The 20,745-nt window shown below is 36.7% G+C and overlaps 1 protein-coding gene across 1 annotated transcript in view; it reads left to right on the top strand.

Annotated features, from left to right (window-relative positions):
- The first annotated feature begins 4,088 nt into the window (after positions 1-4,088).
- SYTL5 (synaptotagmin like 5) overlaps positions 4,089-20,745 on the top strand; it is a 125,948-nt gene continuing 109,291 nt past the window's right edge. Inside the window, exon 1 of the mRNA XM_033202097.1 lies at positions 4,089-4,174. The gene's annotated coding sequence lies outside the window, so the exon portion shown is untranslated. The remainder of the gene's footprint in view (positions 4,175-20,745) is intronic.

Raw genomic sequence — 20,745 nt, forward strand, 5'->3', positions numbered from 1 at the left:
CACAAGGACAGAGGTCTTTCTGTATCCTGGGGTTTCTTGCCCTGGTGTACTGGAAGGATTGGATTACACATGGGTTTGGAGAATGAGTGCAAGGTTTTATTGAGGGGAAGTAGCTCTCAGTAGATAGGGAAGGCAGAAGGGAGATGGAGTGGAAGGTGGTTTTCCCCTGGAGCCAGACCCGCTCAGTGGCCGGGCTCTCCTCCTACCATCCCAGCCAAACTCCACATTGTTCTGCTGGTCAATGACCTGCCAACCTGCCAGCATCTGCCAGTGCCTGTCGGTGTGCTCTGCCAGCGTGCTCCTCTTGACGTCCAGCTGCTTGTGTCTCTGCCTGCGAAGGTCTTGGGGCTTTTATAAGCACAGGATGGGGGTGTGATGGGCCAATGTGGTCTTGGGAAATGCAACATTTGGGTAGGAAAAAATGCCTGTCCTCACCTAGGTTCTTGGTCACAGGCCCAGGGGTGGAGCCCTAGCCAGAGACCACACCCTCCCCTACCCAGCACTTCCCTGCCCTCCTCCCATATCAACATGAGATATTTTGATATAGGTCTTCAATACGTAATCATCACATCAGGGTAAATGGGGTATCCATGACTTCAAGCATTTATCCCTTGTGTTACAAACAATCCAGTTATACTCTCATAGTTTTTTTAAAATGTACAATTAAATTATTTTTGACTATAGTCACTCTATTGTGCTAGCAAATACTAGCATAGAAAAAATAGAAAGAATTAATGTCTTATTTATTCTTTCTATTTTTTGCACCCATTAACCCTCCCAACTTCCCCTCCAGCACCCTACTACCCTTCCTAGCCTCTGGTAAACATCCTTCTACTCTCTGTCCCCACAACTTCAAATATTTCAATTTTTAGTTCCCACAAATAAGTGAGAACATGTGAAATTTGTCTTTCTGTGAATGGCCTATTTCATTTAACACAATGCCCTCCAGTTCCTTCCATGTTGTTGCAAATGATAGGATCTCATTCTTCTTTATGGCTTGGTAGTACTCCATTGTGTATATGTACCACATTTTCTTTATCCATCTGTTGATGGACATATAGGTTGTTTTCAAATTTTGTCTGTTGTAAATGGTGCTGCAATAACATGGGAGTGCAGACATCTCTTGGATATACTGATTTCCTTTGTTTTAGTTATACACCAGCAGTGGGATTGTTGGATCATATAATAGCTCTATTTTGAGTTTTCGGAGGAACCTTCAAACTATTCTCTAGAGTGGTTGTACTAATTTATAGTCACACCAACAGTGTGCAAGTGTTCCCTTTTCTCCAAATACTCATCAGCATTTGTCATTGCTTTTATTTTAAGTATAAGCCATTTAACTTTAACATTTTGGGTATAAGCCGTTTTAAGATGACATCTCATTGGAGTTTTGATTTGCATTTCTCTGATAATCACTGATGTTTAGCAACTTTCCATATGCCTTTTTGCCATTTGTATGTCTTCTTTTGAGAAATGTCTATTGAGATCCCCTGCCAGTTTTTAAATCAGATCATTAGATTTTTCCCTATAGAGTTATTTGAGCGCCTTGTATATTATTCTGGTTATTAATCCCCTGTCAGATTGGTAGTTTGCAAATATTATCTCCTGCTCTGTAGGCTGGCTCTTCACTGTGTCGATTGTTTCCTTTGCTATGCAGGAGCTTTTTAACTTGATGTGATCCCATTTGTCCCTGTTTGCTTTGGTTGCTTGTGCTTGTGGGGTATTACTCAATAAATCCTTGCCCAGTTAAATGTCCTAGAGAGGTTTCCCAATGTTTTCTTTTTGTTGTTTCATAGTTTGAGGTCTTAGATTTAAATAGTACAATTGCATGGAGAACAGTCTGGAGGTTCCTCAAAAAATTCAAAATAGAGCTACCATATGATCCAGCAATCCCACTCCTAAGAATATACCCAAAGAAAGGAAATCAGTATATTCAAGAGATATCTGCATTCCCATGTTTACTGCAGCACTCTTTACAATAGACAAAATTTGGAAGCAATATAAATGTCCATCAACAGATGAATGGATAAAGAAACTGTGGTACATATACACAATGGAGTGCTACCATCTATAAAGAAGAATGAGATTCTGTTGTTTGCAACAACATGGATGGAACTGAAGGTCATTAATGTTAAGTCAAATAAGCCAGACACAGAAAAAAAAAAAAACTGCATATTCTCACTTACTTGTGAGAGCTGAAAACTAAAATAATTGAACTCATGGAGATAGAGAGTAAAAAGATGGTTACCAGAGGCTAGGAAGGGTAGTGAGGTGCTGGGGGGAAGTAGGGAGGATTAATGGGTACAAAAATAGAAAGAATGAATAAGACATAGTATTTCTTAGTAAAACAGGGTGACTATAGTAAAAAAAGAATAATTTAATTGTGCATTTTAAAATAATGAAGAGAGTACAATTGTATTGTTTGTAACACAAAGGATAATTGCTTGAGGCTATGGATACTCCATTTACCCTGATGTGATCTTTATAAATTGCAAGCCTGTATCATAATATCTCTGTAACCCATAAATATATACACCTTTTATTTTTCCATAAAAATTACAAATAAAAAATCCTAAATGTCAGCCCTTACAAGATCTGCAGGGGAGATAGAATTTGTAGGTTGCTCTCCCCAAATTCATCAGGCTTGGAAAGGACCTTAGGCTTTCTGCAAAACTACATTAGCAAAACCAAGCCAATTCTATGGAAATGCCAAATATTAATAGAACAAATATTAATACTCCTCAGAGGGAGATAGCAGAACTCAGTCTTTACACTATGTGATCCCCATTGTCCAATACACAATAAAAAATTCAACATGCAAAGAAACAAGAAAATATCACCTGCCATCGTAAAAAGAAATCAATAAAAACAGACTCAAAAATGTCCAGTTGTTAAACTTCATAGAAAAAGACTAAATCAATTATTATGTGTTCAAAGAACAAACAGAAAATAGTTTCAAAGAATGAAATGAAAATATGATCTTTATGAATGTACAGATAGTGAATTTCAGCAGATAAATGGAAACTATGAAAATAACCACATGGAAATTTTAGAACTTAAAAAATTATAGTAACTGAAGTTAATAACACACTAGATGGGCTCACATTAGTTTGGAGATGACTAGAGTCAAGTGAGCTTGAAGACAGATCAAAAGTAATCATCCAATCTGAAAAAAACAGAACAAAACATATATCTCTAAAGCTTTTTAAAGGTATTGTATTGACTTCTCTGGTATGAGTTTTTTAACATAAGAAAGTAATAACTCTCTTGGTACTTCAAGCTAGACTCATGTTTTCGATTCTCCAGGACACCACCTTTGTGGTTCCCCACTGCAGCTAAAAGGGACCTGGCTATGGTAACATAAATGGGTAATCATCTTGGGGGCAGTAATCTTAACAAAAATTTCAATTACTTCAACTAAAGTTTCAGTATCGTACAAGCACTGAGAAAACCTCACTCATTCTCTAATGTTCATCTGAGAATTCACATACTGTTATACATTCGTCTTCTAAAAGTCATACATACATAGTACAGTGCTATGATGATATACCTGGACTATGGTTATTGAGTGCCTGGATTTAACGTTTGACTCCAGCACTTACTAACTGGGTGACTGTTGGCAGGCTACTTAGCTTGTTCAATTGTAATATGGGGATAATAATAGTACATACCTAATACATTTGGAGAATTATTGGAGATGATATATGTAAAGCACTTACAACAGTGCCTGGCACACATGTGTTCATTGTTATTATTACATTTTCCCCAGGTTTTTGGAGAATAGAGTTTTTCAGGGGTAGAAGAATATTAAAAGAGTGAATCACCTTTAAAACACTGGTGTAAAAAATACTTCATGTCAACAATTTTTTTAAATGTGCTTTAGATGACCCCTGTTACCTTTCCCCTGCTGATCACAGAGGCATTCCTTTTTGAAAGTTCAGCTTTAGAGATACTGCCTTCTTCCTGAATAGCTGAATAGCTGTCTGCAACAGATAAGCATTGCTCTGTGCTACTGGGTGTGTTCAATGTGTAAACAGATTGTGGGAATATGAGAGGCTGGTTTTTCAAGTTCTTGCTCCAAGTAGTTCACAAGGGTCAAGTAGTCCAGCATTCTACAGTTTGTGTGTCTGAGAGAAAAATAAGCCCACAAAAACAGTCTAACCTTCAGATTAAGGTAAGACTAATGTGTTTAGGGATCTCCAAAGTGATATCTGATTTCTTGATTTCTGTATTTTGTGTGTGGTGGGGGAATACTGGGATTTGCTGGTCAGGAAGAAAACAGCTCCTTCCACCATTTGATATTGGATTTTACAATAAAAAAGGGAGAAATACGTACAGAAGTGACATTTTGGCCACTGGTCGCTATGAGTTTAATGGATTGAGGAGGGAAATATAAGTATCTTTTTGTTATTAACACTTGATTCTATCTACAAAGTGAAGCATTGCACTAGGTTCTACTGAAGAGTGAGTGCCTCCAGGAACAAATATGCCTTCTAGTGACATAAAAAAGTCAAATTCACAGCAGAAGTGTTGCATCATTTTGCTCTAAATCTCTTACACCTGTCTATATAACCTCTCACATCTCTATATAACATAGATGGTCCTCTTGCTCTGAATTTCTTTCATTTATTAGAAAACTTAGATGTTTCATTTGGAATTATTTAATTGTTTTTACATTCAGGTCCATTTTTGATAAGGACAAATATCCAGTATGGATATAAATTCAGTAGAAGGATTAATAAAGTCTGAAACCCCTGGAATAATTTCAACATGAATATGATATTGCAACAGCTTACAGAAATGAGATATTAACTGTGAACACTAATATACTCTGAAAAGATGCATCAGGGTTTAAAAAATGTATCCTTAATATAGATTGTTTTATTACCAATACTATATTCCTCATTTAAATGAAAAATGTAATTTTACAACTATTAATATATAACTTCTGTTGTTCCAAGTATATGTGTATGCTTGGAGAAAAGCATATGCCTGGAGAAGACGGGAGTTATATATTTATAGCATTCAAAATAGTATAAAATATTATTTACATGTAATAGTGCTTTTAGGCTACTTAAGTAGTAGCCTCCTTAAAAATATTTTAAACACAAAATTAAGTATTTAATTTTTTCATTTTATAATAAGTTGTTTATATGTTATTTGGACAACAGCTTACACACAAAAGTGTTACAATTCATACCCTAGGTCTTAAATGCATGAAGCCATTTTATTTGACTCTAGTGAAATCCTTAAATTGGTCCTTGCATCCCCTCAGTATATATATGTACATACCCACATATACATGCATATTTACATGTGGGGAACTAATATCTGAGAAAATGTCTTACTGGTCTTTTAGTTATTGAATCATGCTTTTTCTATGTATTTATGATTTCCTGAAATTCTTTGCTATTTTAAGTTTGGGTATTAGCTATGTTATCCTTCTATTTTTTCAGATTCATTAAAATCTTCTGATAGGTTCGGTGAATAAAATTATTGAGTTTCTACCTCTTTTCTTTTGGAGGCACATTAGTATTTTTGTTGAAATTACTTCTGTATATTATTTAGTATGTTAAGGGAAGGAAAAGGAAATGCAGCTTTAATATGTAAAATGAGCAGTCCATTTTACTTAAGCTCTGTTGTATGATGATATATCTTATGACTATTTTGCCAGCCTACATAAGCACTTAGCTAATCATCTTTAATACATTCTACTTATAATCTACTTGTAAATATGCTTTTGTACATTCATATTTTACTTGTCTGTGCTCTCTCATCCTCTTTCTCTCTCACCCCTCTATATACATTCACACATTTTCCATGATTTCACAGAACTTCTCTCCAACCTGGTTCCATTTCTGGTTATCTCTTTCTGTGGGGAGTATCATCATTTCCTTTTACCTCTGTTTCTCTACATTTTTACTGAAGACAGCAAAAAAGCACATGGTGCTTCTATTACTTGCGGAGTTAGCAACTGCTGTGGCTACCTAAAGTTCTGGAAGATTATCTAAAATAGGGAGGAGCTCTTAGAGGAACAAAATATAATAAATATGTAGTGTACTAGGATAGAAAATTCACTTGATCTGGTCTGTCTCTCCTTTTAACAAAAACATTTCTCTAAGAAGTGATTAATAAAACATACCCTACTGCCTCACTTTCTCTTTTAAAATCTTTCTTTCAAATTCCCCTATGACATAAAATCAATCTTGATCACTTTATTGACACTGTACTTCCAAGTGTCACCTGTAGTGCTGCTAGGAAATTCAAGTACATTTATTTATTTATTTATTCATTCATCCATTCAATAAATATTTATTTAGTGACACATATGCATCAGGCATTGCTGAACACTGAAGTTACGGCAGGGAACACTTAAGTCTGCCTTTATGTACCTCCAGTCTAGTTAGGAAGGATGTTAACTCACCCAAATACTTCATTACAAGTGTGATAAGGGCTATAAGGAATACTTTTCCAAATTCTCATTTTATTAATTCCCTTGACTGTATGTGACACGCATGATCAATTCCTAGTTCTTAAATTTTCTCTTTCCTTGTTGTCTATGACTCTATACTATTTATTCAACTACTTTTCTACCACTTCACCTCTTGTCTATTTTTCATTTTCTCTTCCTTAAGTTTGGGTTTCCCTCAAAGGTTTAGCATTTATTTAGCCTATAACCTATTACGTTTTTCCTTTCTCTGTAACTTCTTATCAACCCTTAGTTTTAAATATCACCTCTAAGTGGATACCTCTAAGACATCCATTTCCACATCTTATCTTTTCCATCTGCTATACGTTTTCCCACTTGTATGTCCAAGGATCACTCGATATTCATCATGATTACAGCCAAACTCACAGCTTTATGTCAAACCACTTCCCCTTTCTTTTCATTTGTTTCTGTGAATGGCATTAATGGTCTCCTGGTTTCTCATATTTGAAACCTGGAGTCAATTTTGCTTCTAACTTTTCCTTTGCTCTCAATATCTGAACCACTACCAAGTCCATTCATTTATTTAATTATAATGTATCTAGAAGCCATCCTCTCTCATCTCCTTTTTCTATTATTTTTTCTTTTATTCTCTATTTTCTCATCCTTTTTTCCTTCAGTCTAAGAGCTACCTACAATTCAAGGTTTCGGTCAGGCCCCATCTCCATCAGAAGTCCACACCTCATGGATATGTTCGTTTTCTAAGCCCCAGAATCATGGGGGTAGTAAAAAGAATGTAGCCAAAGAGCCAGGTTTAAGTTTTGATTCTACCATTCACTGCCCTCTGTGTACTCTTGTGAACCACAGTTTCCTCAGACTCATCCTATCTCATATAGTGGCCACAGGAAAAAATATGGTCATGGAGATGAAATCATTTTGAACTATGAAGCACTATATAGATATTAAAGTAAGATTTGCTGCTGGAAGAATAACTCAGGAGCAGAGACCAGAGCCCCAGGTCTTAACTATTGAAATAATATTGTCCTGGGGACAAGAGTGTTGACTCTGCAGTCAGATGACTTGAGTTTGAATCTCAGCTCTACTACTTACCAGCTGCATGAAATTGAGAAAACTTAGTTAGCTTCCTATTCCTGAGTTTCCTCACTGTCAATTGGAGATAACAATAGTTTCTACTGATAGGAGTGATATAGGATTAGAAGGGTTAGTAAATGTAAAATACTTAAAATAGGGCCTAGCTCATAGTAAGTGCTCTGCAAATGTAGAAGAGGTGGTGGGCGCCTATGAGGCTAAGTGTGGTTACGAGGTGAAAGCCAGGTATTAGAACTGAGCACCAGATGAGGATTAGGTAGAGCAAGGATGCAAGCACAGAGCTACAGACTGGACACATGTACCTAGACGAATCCCTCATGATTCAGATTTAAAAAAATAAAAGAAAGATCTTGCCATTTGGGGCAGAACTGAGCAAATGATGGAGGTATGATCCTTCTGAGCGACCATTTGGGGCACAAAAATGGGGATAACAGTCTTTCAGACACATTTTCTTTTTGTTGCCCTTTTGTGTTGTGAAATATGTCAGTATCTCATGGAATCAAAATGTCAGTACCCAATTAAATGTCCAAATGTTGAGAAAGCTGACTCAACTGTCCTCTATATTCTAGAAATCCCTCTCTTTAACAAGCATACGCTTATTGCATTTCAGAGGACAAGGGCCCTTAGAAATGTCATTCCTCACAATTATAGGATTATTGCCCAGAGTGTGTATTTTTACTAATACACTTGGAGATTAGTTTGTTTGGTTGTTTCATGTCAGAAAGAAAAATAATAATAATACTACTTAGAATATTCTAAGGGTTGTTCTAAGTGCCTTAATTTTTTAACTCATTTAATCTTCACAAGAACCTTATGAGATAAACATCATCATCATCAACATCATCGCCACTACCATTTACATAAGAATAAACTGAGGATCACAGAGGTTAATTGGTATTGGACCAGATTTCAAACCCAAGCAGCCCAGCACCAGAGCCAATTTTCTCAACCACTGAGTGCTATCATATCAGCAACTCTGTGTTTTAGAATCTGGTTGAGAGGGCATGCTCTGCAGTCCTACATGCAGATGCTGTTACGTGTTGCATCTCCAGTTTTCCTTGACAAGTGGTAATAAATGTTTGATATTTTTCATAATTGATAAAAATTACTTACATAAGATTTACACTAAGTAATCCAGTGTCCAGTAATGCTGTGCAAGAAGGGTCTTGTTTTTCTCATCCATTATTCTGTATCTGAACATCAAACAAAGGTCTCAAATACTGATGCCCTCTGTTTCCTAGAGAGTATATTATACTGCTTTGCCCTGTACTTAACTGATGCTGTACCCATATACTTAACTGCTGCTGCTACCCGTGGGGATATTTTCTAGGGTATGTGTGAGTTTCCATCTTTGTCTTTGCTAACTATTTCAAAAGTTCAGGCTCAGTTTTTGGAGTTGCTTTCTGTTTCCTATTTTAACAACTTCTTGTTCATTTAAATGTTCTCGCTCCATAGTTTAGTGGGATTTTTTTTTTTTTTTTTTTTTTACTTTTCTCTAAGCGTTAGCTACAAAAATAACTTCATAGGCTTTTAGTTCATTTTCTTCTTCACTGAATAAGAATATTAAAATCAAATTTACCTTCACTGAACACTTAATAACTTTTTTCATTTCCAAGAAGGCCCAGTGCCACTTGTAACTCTTGTTAAATTTAGCAGTTTCCAATTTTTGTAACAGTTGACTTATCCAGGCTAATTTGATTTAATCTTTCTAACAGAATGCCAGGAAACACTCTGTTCCTACAATAAGAACATGTCTGATTCATTTAAATGAATAAGAACACGTCTGGTTCATGTAAATAGACTTCAGTAACATTTTTGTTTTGGTGTTGTGCAGTCAAAAAATATTTCCGAGAGAATATCAGGACTTGGAGGGAAACCAAGAAAATGAATACAAAACAACTATAAGATACATATCATTGTAAAGCAAGTAAAATCCTCAAGACCAAATAATATAATTTAAACAACCATTTAACATTGACAATGTTTACTAAGAATGGAAGTGGTAGACTTTTCCAGAAAATATAGTTGAGTTGGGGTGGGAGGTGGGGGTGTGCAATAGAGAAATCAAACTTGGAAAGTAGCCATCAGATAATGATGTTCTAGGTTCAAATATAAACTCTAAATCCAAATATACTTTTATCTGGATTATAAAAATGAAAGTTCAGCAACGCCTACTTGGTAAACAGAGAACAAGAGTGATCATATCAAACAGGTTTACTTAATACAAGCAGCAGAGTATAGACAAATCCATTAATATATCCCCCTAAGAGCTATTTATGTACAACAATAGTCTTCAGTCCCTTGTGTGAACTTACATTAAAATCAGTATATGATTAAAATTTTTGAAATTGATTTCATTAAATCAAGTGACATTATATCAAAGATCAATTTTCAAACAAAGTAGTAAGAGCCTATTGCAAAATAGGCATTTTCCCCAACTTTCAACAGATAATGGTATATCCAAAGATGTCTGTGGCCACAAACAAATGTGTAATTTTTAAGTTGCATATTTCGACTAGAACTAGATATTACTAAAAAAACATTTTGTGATGAAGAGCACAGAGACCAGCACAGGGAGAATACTATTGATCTTAACTACAAGGAAGTCCAGACAGTAATATGGAAAAAATATAGATTGGGATGTCCTGTTTGCATTAGCCATGTTCAAGAAGGAAGAATTTAACTTGCTTTGAACTACTCACAGCTGCCATCTAATTACTTTTGTTGACTGTTACAGAGTTAGAACTCCAAACACAGGAAGGTTATTTCTAAATCAGTTATACACAACAACCAAACAGCTATTGATTTTCTTTCAAGTGAATTCCCATGTGATTATTGTTCTTGTGAATAATAGTCATATGTCTGGCTTTATACTTAAGCACAATAGGATATAACTAAATATTGGCTCAAGTCAGACCTATAGAGTAGGTTCCTGAACCATGAGAACAACATCTAGTGATAATCTTTCACTGTTCATACTGGGAAAAATATTGAACCTGGGTCAGCAAACATGAAATGTAGGTTCAGTACTGCCCCTAATAATAATGGCAAAGGCTCACACTTTCTGAGGATTTACCATGACTCAAGAACTATTCAAGTGTTTTCTGTGTAACCAAGGCATACAGAGGTTCAGTCATGTTTCTCAGAAATTTTAGAGCCAAGATTTAAACCAGAGTTCCTGCTGTGTACCAGAGTCACTTTGGTCAGCTTAAATAACTTTCAAAAGCATCTTCATGGATATTTTTTCCCGCTGCACCAATTTTTACCTTTCTTCCCAATTCTCAGACTCACCCAATCAATACTGGTATCTGTGAACCTGTCACTGACCTCACCCCGTCTCCAGCATCTCACTGATTGGTTTCCTCTCCATGATCTTTTCTTAAGGAGACCCTGCATTCTTTGGGCCCCTCATCATTACTCAAGGTCCCTAGATCTACTGGCCCCCTCAGTCCCCCTAGTCCCTCAACCACCACCAACTCCTCCTCTCCTAGCTTAGCTCCCCCTATTCCTGCTCACAGGAGCCAGGTAGCATCAGGCCCTCTCCAATCTCATTTCCCTCTCTACCCTCTCCACACTCTGACCACTGCTGCAGCTTTTATTTCTTTCTTTAGTCAGGGCAGTCTGCTCTGACGTCGTATCCTACATCCTCTTTACACTGTCATATAATAACACTCTTTCAGGAGTGCTGGGCACTGGTATAAATTTGACCAATACAAAATTAAACACACACACACCCCTATGTGTTATGTTGTATATTATGTTATATATAATATTGTTGTGTGTGTACATATGTATTATATGTATGTATATTTAATTCTACAGTATATTATAGTGGTCAAGAACACAGTCAATAGAGCCAGACCCCTTAGTCAGAATCCAGCTTCACCACTTACAAGTTGTGTTAACATTGGACAAGTTATTTAACCTACCTCTGCCTTGGTTTTCCTACCTGTAATACGGGAATAGTGAAAGTATCTAAATCAAATGATTGATGTTGTAAACCAAAAGGTATCTGAGACAGATCTCAATCGATTTACAAAGTTTATTTTGCCAAGGTTATGGATGCGCCCGTGACACAGCCTCAGGAGGTCCTGACGACATGTGCCCAAGGTGATTGGGACACAGCTTGGTTTTACACATTTTAGGGAGGCAAGAGACATCAATCAGTATAGGTAAGATGAACATTGGTTCAGTCAAGAAAGGCTGGACAACTCTAAGTAGGGAGGGGGCTTCCAGGTCATAGGTAGAGAAGAGACAAATGGTTGCATTCTTTTGAGATTTTGATAAGCACAATTTACAGGAATAGTCACTTATGCCTTGGTCTGCCTTAGTGAAAAAATCGGGCAAAGGAAGCAATCAGATACGCATTTGTTTCCTGTGACAGAGGGATGACTTTGAGTTCTCTCTGTCCTTTGTCCACAAGAAATTTCCCTGTGAGAAAATTGTGAGGAAGGTATGTAGCTTTTTTATCTTTGTAGGTATCTTATTTAGGAATAGAATGGGAGGTGAGTTTGCCCAATGAAGTTCCTAGCTTGACTTTTCCCTTTGGCTTAGGGATTTTGGGGTCCAGAGATTTATTTTCCTTTCACAATGTAAAGATTGAACTGTTCAATATATAAACCAAGAATTCATAACAGGGCCTGAAACTTGCGTATAAGTGCTGAGTGTTCACTACCATTATTACCATGACCCATAAGGAAAAAGCATTAAGACAAGTATAACAATGGAGCAGAAAATATACATTTAAGTGGAAAATATAGTACAACATGCATAATATGACATGTGTGATTAATTATGACTTGAATAATGCGAAGCATATAATTATTTTTTGGTTTTGCATTTGATATCTGAGGAATCCCACCATTTCACATGAAAAAAGTGCATGTGACAAGGAATCTTCCAGGAATTTTGCATTAGAAGTTCCTTTTGATCCTCCTCAAAATGCCGTGAAGTTAGTACTATTATTATCTCCACCCTGTATGAAAAGAAACTGAGGTTCAGAGAGGTTAAGTAACTTAGTTTCTGTAACATAGTAAGTGCCAAAGTTGGGATTTGAACTCAGAGCTTCCTGAATCCAAAACCTGACTCTTTGCAATTCTCCACTTGAGGTGTCCATTGGAACGCCATAGGATGTTAAAAAAAAAAACAAAAAACCCATAGAACACAAACTCAGAGATTCTATTTTTTTGAAAAGCAGCTTTTATGAGATATAATGTACATACTATACAATTCACCCATTTGAAGTGTACAATTCAATGGTTTTTTTTTCTAGTCTATTCACAGTGCGTTTAACCATCACCACAATCTAATTTCAGAACACTTTTGTCCTGGGCGGGCGTGTCAACAGAATCCTTGGGGTCTTAACCTCAAAGCCACAGACCTTGTAGGAGTCCTGAATGAACTTCAAATGATTTGTGGACTTTTTCTAGGATCCACAGCTTTCAGTATCTTCTCTAAAGTGATAAAAATATAAGCCAAAAAAGTATTAAGAAACTCTAGACCAGAATGGCCTTGAACTTTAAGGTACAAATCACGGGGGGACCTTGTTAAAATTTAGATTCAAATTCAGTAGGTCTGGAATGGACTAGACCTACTATCATTATTTTAATGCTCACTTTAACTTAGATGTTATGTGCCATAAAATTCCATTCTTCTCTTTAGTAGAGTTATGCTACGAAATAACTGTACTCAATTATTATTGTTATATTTTTAATGTCATCGGTAAAATATTGGTAGACATTTATTTTCTTGATTAATGCATAATTATCCACAAAAAAAGCTATGGTTTTGGCTCTTGGCACAAAACATCTAAAATATTTACTCATTGTTCCTTAATAGAAGTTTGCCAACCTCTAATATAGACCATGGGGGAAAGCCACCTTTAAGGAGCAGAAATGTTGTTCATCTTACTCTCCACAGCTCCTTGCTACATGTGGCAGACATATTATCAATCAGACTTATAGGAATCCTAACCAAGTATAAGGGGCAGCAAGCTGGCTATGTTTATGTATAACTCCTCCTCTAGAGGAGAGATCTGGACAGATGAGGGTCAACTTCATGTTTAGTTTAAAAATACATCTCCCGAGAGCTTCAAACTACTCTCCTAGGTGATAGCATGGGTGACTGTCCACAAAAGACCTCCGTGCCTTTTCAGTTAGGTCATGTCTCTATGATCTTGGAAGCAAGATTCCCTAAGAGTAATCTGCAATCCATATAGAGAGCTTGGTTAATTGAGATTGGATGGTGGTTCACCAAACTTACAGGTAGAATATTGTATCTTCTTACACTCACCTTCAAGCTACTTACATTAAGGTGTTTGTTCAGAGCACTGAACTTTCAAGAGCTGTCTGACCATGCATTTCATATGCCTTCATATATGAAGGCATTTCTGCTTATTTTCCAACACTAATTCACTTTGAATCCTACAAAAATGATCTATGCTATGTTAATGCCTGAATATGCATGACTTCAAAATTCTCCAGGTTTCAGGTGGTCTCCTGCACCATAAGCCTCTATTGCAGAGCATCCTCTCAGACATCCATCTTGAACTATTTTTTCCTTATGTCTTAGTCTATGACAAATTTAGATCTCCTAACTAATGGTTAATTTTTCAGCCAATTTTTTTGTTGTCGTTTTTTGACGCGAGAGGTTACCCATTCTCAAAACCCACTTCCTTCTTCCAACCAATCCCCATTGCTACAAGGCCCGCAATTGTGGTCAGCTTTCAGCATGCTCCAGGGGAACAAGTACAAAGTCTGACCTGGATGGAATTAGATTATACACCAAAATAATTCCAGGATTTACTAATTTATATCATTAGAAACCTAGAACGTTAGGCCAGGGAAGATGGAATATAACACTGGACAGGCTGAATGTATTGATATGGTGCAGTTTTCAGAGATTCTGGATTTAGTGCGACATTTCTTGCAGCTGGAGGTGTTAACAGTTTACTTGATTTAGTTGAAATCTGAACTTAGCAATGACCTACATCATTGACTCTGTGTGATATACTCGACTCCCAGTTCATTAGACTTAACTAACTGCTCTTCCCATTCTGTTGATCATCCCTCTTCAGTCTCTTTCATTATCTCATTTATTCCTCTTGTTCCTGGACCAAACCGAAGACCAGGCTGCTTATTCTCATGGTCCAATAACGAGATTCAGATAAGCTGGGAAAGAAGGAAGTTTATTTCCGTAACCGAGTACAGCTGAAAAATATCTCCAGAACAACTCAAAATTACAAAGTCAAAAAACTTAGATTAGAAGAAGTGATTTACTTCTTCTAATCTATAACTAAGATCTGAGTCCTGAAGACCTTCCTCTGGAGCCTCAGTAAATTTACTTAATCTAAATGGGTCCAGGTGCCAGGGGTGATTACCCTTATCTTGTCTCCTGCTAAATCATGGAAATCTGGGGTGTTCCTTCAGAACCCCAATAAACTTGTTTGTGGAGGTCTGGGGAGTTTCTTCAGACCGCCAATAAAGTTTGTTTAATCCTAAAGGGGTCCTGTTAAGAATTCCTTCGTTATCTTGCCATGATTCAAGGCCCAGGAAAGGCCTGGGCAACACTCTTGGTGGGCTTTTATTACCTTCCAGCCTTTGTGTAAGGGCACTGGCTCTATCAGCTTTTAATATTTAACTTCACCACTCAGTCAGTGCTGAAACAGTTGTTATATGAGGCCTGCGTTAGTGAGTCCTGGCCTGCTACACTCTGTCCATTCTTTAAATATTGTGGCTTCTCATGATTCTATCTTTTGCCCCTTTCACTTCTCTTCCTGGAAATCTCACTTGCTTGCATGGCATCAGCCACCATCCACCATCTAGGCACCAATGGTTCCCAATTAAATACCTCTAGTATAGACATCTGATAAACTATAAACAGTTTATTGGAAGTTTCCTATTCTAAATGCCCTTCTGGACAGGTCTTTGTTGCTGTATCATAAGTACCTGGACCTCAACATATCTAAATTGCAATTAATTATTTTTTTTCTCTTTCAGTTTTTTTTGTCTTGTACTCTCCATCACTGTGAACAGTATTATCATCAACATTTCTAGGCTTTACCCCAGTGTTACTGAATCAGGCTCTCTGGAGATAGACACCCAGAAAACTATTTTTAACACTCCGCTGAGGTATTCTTATGCAGACTAAAATTTAAGAAACTTTGCAGTTCCCCATGGTGGAAACCTCAGAGTCGCTCTCTTTTCTCTTCCATACCACCCACATCTAGGAGGTCACTGGATCTTATTGAGATTATTCTAAAACATCTCAAAAATGACTCTTATTTCCCTTCCCACTACCACAGCTTTAGTTCCTAATATCTCCCTGGCACTCCTGCAGAAGCCTCCTCATTTTGTCTACCTGACCTTTCCCCTCTCTTTCATCCAGTCACTGAGTGCTGGTCTTTCAAAAAACAAATCTAAAATTCAAATATGATTGTGCTGTTTCTTGGCTTTAAAGCATTCAACAGCTTGATGGCATGAGAACAGTTTTCAGGCTTCTTAAGGTCATGGAATTCTTTCTTCAAGTAAAATCTTACCAGGAAATCCAACTTATAGAACAGATGTAAACGGAGCTGCTCTGTTTGAAGCAGGCGTCGGCGCCACAGGCTTGGCCACTCAGCCTCTTTCGCTGTTTTTCCTAAGAAAACATTCCTGAAGATACAGTTTGTAAAACACTGGATAAAGTCCATATTCTTTGGATGCCAAATTCCTCCCACTCTGACATCCCCCTTTCTCTTAGCTTTCCAATATTAACCCAGACCCCAGACCTGGAGTTAGTCACTATTTCTTCTGGACTAGTTTTGTGTTCTTATGACTTTTTCACATTTGCTGTCTTTACAACCTAGAATGACCACTTTTTTTCCCCCTAATTGTTTTTTCCTTTATGTTCTCGAAGCCAAAATTGGGATTTATGAAACTGTGATTTTATGTTTATGTTTGTCTCCACTAGAAAATAATAGAAAATAGAGAAGCCCCTTGAAAACAGAACCTATGCATTCTTCATGAATGTGTCCCCTAGATCCAGCACAGTTTCTGTTTCTGTTTTTAGTTTGTTTGTTTGAGACAAAGTCTCACTCTGTTGCCTAGGCTGGAGTGCAGTGGTGTGATCTTGGCTCACTGCACCCTCCACCTCCCAGGATCAAGTAGCTACTCAGCCTCCCAAGTAGCTGGGACTACAGGTGCGTGCCACCATGCCCAACTATCTTTTGTATTTATAGCAGAGATGAGATCTCACTATATTGCCCAGGCTGGTTTCAAACTCCTGAACTCAGGTGATCCACCTGCTTCGGCCTCCCAAAGAGCTGGGATTACAGACCTGAGCCACTGTGCCTGGCCCAACATAGTTTCTGACACATGGTTTTATACATGTTTACTGCATGAACATTTATGTGCTCTATAACTCATTCTATCTGTGATTTTATATTTTCTTCAGACTGAACATGTCTTTGTGAATTAAACATTAAGAACTAGATTTATTAACTTCAAAGCTATATGGCACTCATACTGTTCTTTTCCTGTTCAGTAGTCTAGCATGATAATTATTGATAATCAGTGGTTATATGCATTGTGTATCACGACATATGAAGCAGAGGTAATATGGCTATAAGATATTTTTGACAGAAATGCCATTTGCTGTGTTTTTAAACTGATTTTATATGTAACATGTATTCATTGTAAAAACATATAAAGAAATAAAATTATAAAGAAGATATTACAATACACTTGTAATATAACTATCCAGAAATAGACTTAATATTTTGGCTTATTTTTCTCATTTTTTCTTCTATAATACATATGTGTGTGTGTGTGTGTGTGTATATATATATATATATTTATTTTAATATAATTGGGACCATACTGCATAACTAATTTTGTATCCTGAGTTTTCTTTTCACTGCCTTTGTATTGTGAACCTTCAAGCATGCCATCACATATGAAAAGAATATTAGTATTATTAATAATTGTATTAATTAAAAATTATGATGTTTCTAAGAAATTGCTAAGATTTATAAATTGTTAATAGAAAGTCTAGGAAGCCAGAGACCTCTGGGTATTTTGTGAATCAAAGGGAATGGAGGTTTGTATTGGACTGATGCATTTTAATGACGTATTGCTTAACTTCGGTAAGAATAGAAAGGATGGAGACGTCCAAATTTTCTGAGCATCTGTTATGTGCCAGGCATTGTGCTAGACACTTTTTATACATTAACTCATTTTAATATTCACTTCAAACCCAGGAAGTAGATATTAATATGCCCATTTAATGGATGGATAAACTGAGATGCAAAGACAAAGTAGCACGTCTATGTTATTCTCTCAGGGAGTAGAATTTTAATTCCGTTAGTTTCCAAAGCCCGCACCTTTTCCCTTACCCCACACTTTCTCCAACACCAACTCTGAGAGGGTCCACAAAGTCAGTCTTTTATTCTGAAGATGTTGTATTAGCAGTGCTTACCCTGTGGACCATAAGCCCTTGGGTGACCACAGTTTATAAATCCCTGAAATTACCTCCCTTTGTCGTTAGAATGTATGTGTATATTTTTGAGGTGAAGAGCCTATAGTTGTCATTGATGATCTAAGGGATCAACTGTTGCCAACAATACTTATGAATCTCTACTGCAAACAAAGAGATGTATGCAAGTATTGCAGAAGCCCTTTGAGGAGTCTTTAGTTTTGCTTGTCAAGTCCTGTGGTGAGGGGCTCTATTCCAATTTCCATTTCAGGCATCACTTCTCAAATGTTGTATTTTGCATTTAATTCATTAATTTATTCATTTGGCAATATTTTCAAATACCTCCTATGGTGCCAGGAGCTGTGAGGTGTTAGGAATACAGGGCTGATCAAGACAAAACGAGATATCCCACAGAGCTTAGACATTAGCAGGGAAAACCAATGCATGTTGGTTAAAATCAGCATTTTAAATCCTCATGATGAGTGCTTGGCATAGTCCTTAGCATTGTTCACCAAATATTTATGATTTCTTCCTCTTGTAGGCAGATGGTAGGATACCATTTACTGTCCGTCTTGTAACTGGGTAGGGCTAAGTGACCACCAGTTCTGTTTAAGGAGTTGTAAGTAGTAAGTAGAAATAATGCTTTTCACTTCCAGGCCAGGACATTTAACTCTTAGAATGAGACCTTTCAGAACTCTTTTTTTCCCTCTGGTGTGGCAACTGGCAGTGTTCAAGATGGTAGCTACTTAAACAGCCTGGATTCTTGAGGGATATATAGCATGACCAAGAAATATGAAATAAACCTGTGCTGTTACAAGCTGTTGCAATTTGCGAGTTATTTGTGTCACAACATAGTCTACCCCAGGATTGCTCAAAATATCTGTGATGAAGGATCGGGTTGTTTGTTACTTTTATTTTCAACCTGGATAGAATAGTATTTTTGTAAAATACAACTTAAATAAATTAGCAGATAAATGAGACAGGAAATACATAAACATTCAAGTATAAATTTTCATTAGATTCAACAGATTTAAAATTACTCTGTCAAATTGCTATAAACATTTCCAAATGCTTATTCTCAATTTCTTTACTTATATAATTGCAAACCCGTAAGTTTACAGACCTGCACTGGTCTGCAACCCACACTTTGAATAATGCTGTATTAGCCTATCCCAACTGATACAGTGTTACTGTAAGAGAAGTATGAAAATGTATTGGATAGATACTATGAGTTTCCAATTGCTGCTGTAACCAATCACCACAAACATATTGTCTTAAAACAACACAAATGTATTATCTTAGAGTTCTGAAGGTTAAAAGTCCAAAATGAGTCTTGAGAGACTAAAATCATGGTGTTAGCAGGGTTGCATTTCTTCTGGAGCCTGCAGTTTCCTTGTCTTTTCCAGCTTCTAGAGGCCATCTGCATTCCTTGGCTTGTGGCTATTCCTCCAACTTCAAAACCTATCACCTTAGCCTCTGCTTGTGTTGTCACACCTGCTTTTCTGACTTTACCTCTACTACCTCCCTCTTATAAGGACCACTGTGATTACATTGGGATCACCCATGTAATCCAGGCTAATCTCTTCATCTCAAGATCTTTCGCGTAATCACATCTGCAAAGTTTTGCCATCTAAGGTAACATATTCACAGGTTCTGTGGATAAGGACGTGGACTTCTCTGGGAGCCGTTATTCAGTTTATCATAGATAGCTAAGCTAAACTAGGAGTCAGCCATTTAAGCAGATCCCTGGGGATACTTAGGAATTAGGAGATGGAGAAATGGGGAAAGTATTCCAGGCAGAGTCTTACAAATAGGAGGATCTGGAGGTGAGGAAGATTATGGCTTTTTTAGAGAAATGAAGTTTTGAGTGTGATTAGAGAATAGATACGTGAGAGAGAAGTAAGCAAGGGCCAAATCATGAAGGGTTTTGTAAACCATATTAAGCAACTTGAACTCTTAAAAAGCAAAGGGAAGATATCAAAGGGTATTCAGTATAAGAGCAACAATTATCAATTTGCATTTTGGAATTGCACATAGAAGAGCCAGATGGAGGCACAAAATTATGATGCTGATGAACCATGGTGGTGTCACCCAATTCACAGCATATCTGAAACCCAAATCCATTATTTCCCACAAAAGCCAGCACATTTTTCAGCTTCCGTGTTCCTAGCAATGTCACCTGTAGTCTTCTAGGATTCAATTCTTAACGTTATTTTTGGCCTCTTTCTTTCTTTGGCTTCTTACTCTAGTCAGTCACCACACCTTACTGGTTCTTGAAAATTTTTTGAAGACATAAAATAATATATGGTTATATGAATGCATCCAAAATAATAAACAATATGGAAATAAGTCCCTGTTCATCCCTTCTCTGACCCCTAACAATCCAACTCTCATCTTCATATGCAACCTGATTCACGATCAATATGTATTATTCTGTGCCTTTTATTATGCATTTACATTTATTATATACATGCATATATCTACTGCATTGTTCTAAAAGCATTTGCATTAAAAAGTGTAATTATCTTTTCTATTTTCAGCTCACAATATAACTTAGATATTTTCCATGTCCATGTATATTAAATGCCTCATTTTAAAATTGAACATCTGTATTGTTGTCTTTTCCAGCTTCTAGAGCTTCTAACTCTAATAGAATCTAACAGCTTCTAACTTTAGACTATTGCAAAATTTCTACTATTGATAACTACACTATAAAGTAAGTGTATCTTATAACTTATTTTCCAAATCTTTCTCTT

Source organism: Trachypithecus francoisi, unplaced genomic scaffold (assembly GCF_009764315.1).
Source record: "Trachypithecus francoisi isolate TF-2019V2 unplaced genomic scaffold, Tfra_2.0 Lachesis_group6, whole genome shotgun sequence".
In the NCBI taxonomy this organism is placed as follows: domain Eukaryota; kingdom Metazoa; phylum Chordata; class Mammalia; order Primates; family Cercopithecidae; genus Trachypithecus; species Trachypithecus francoisi.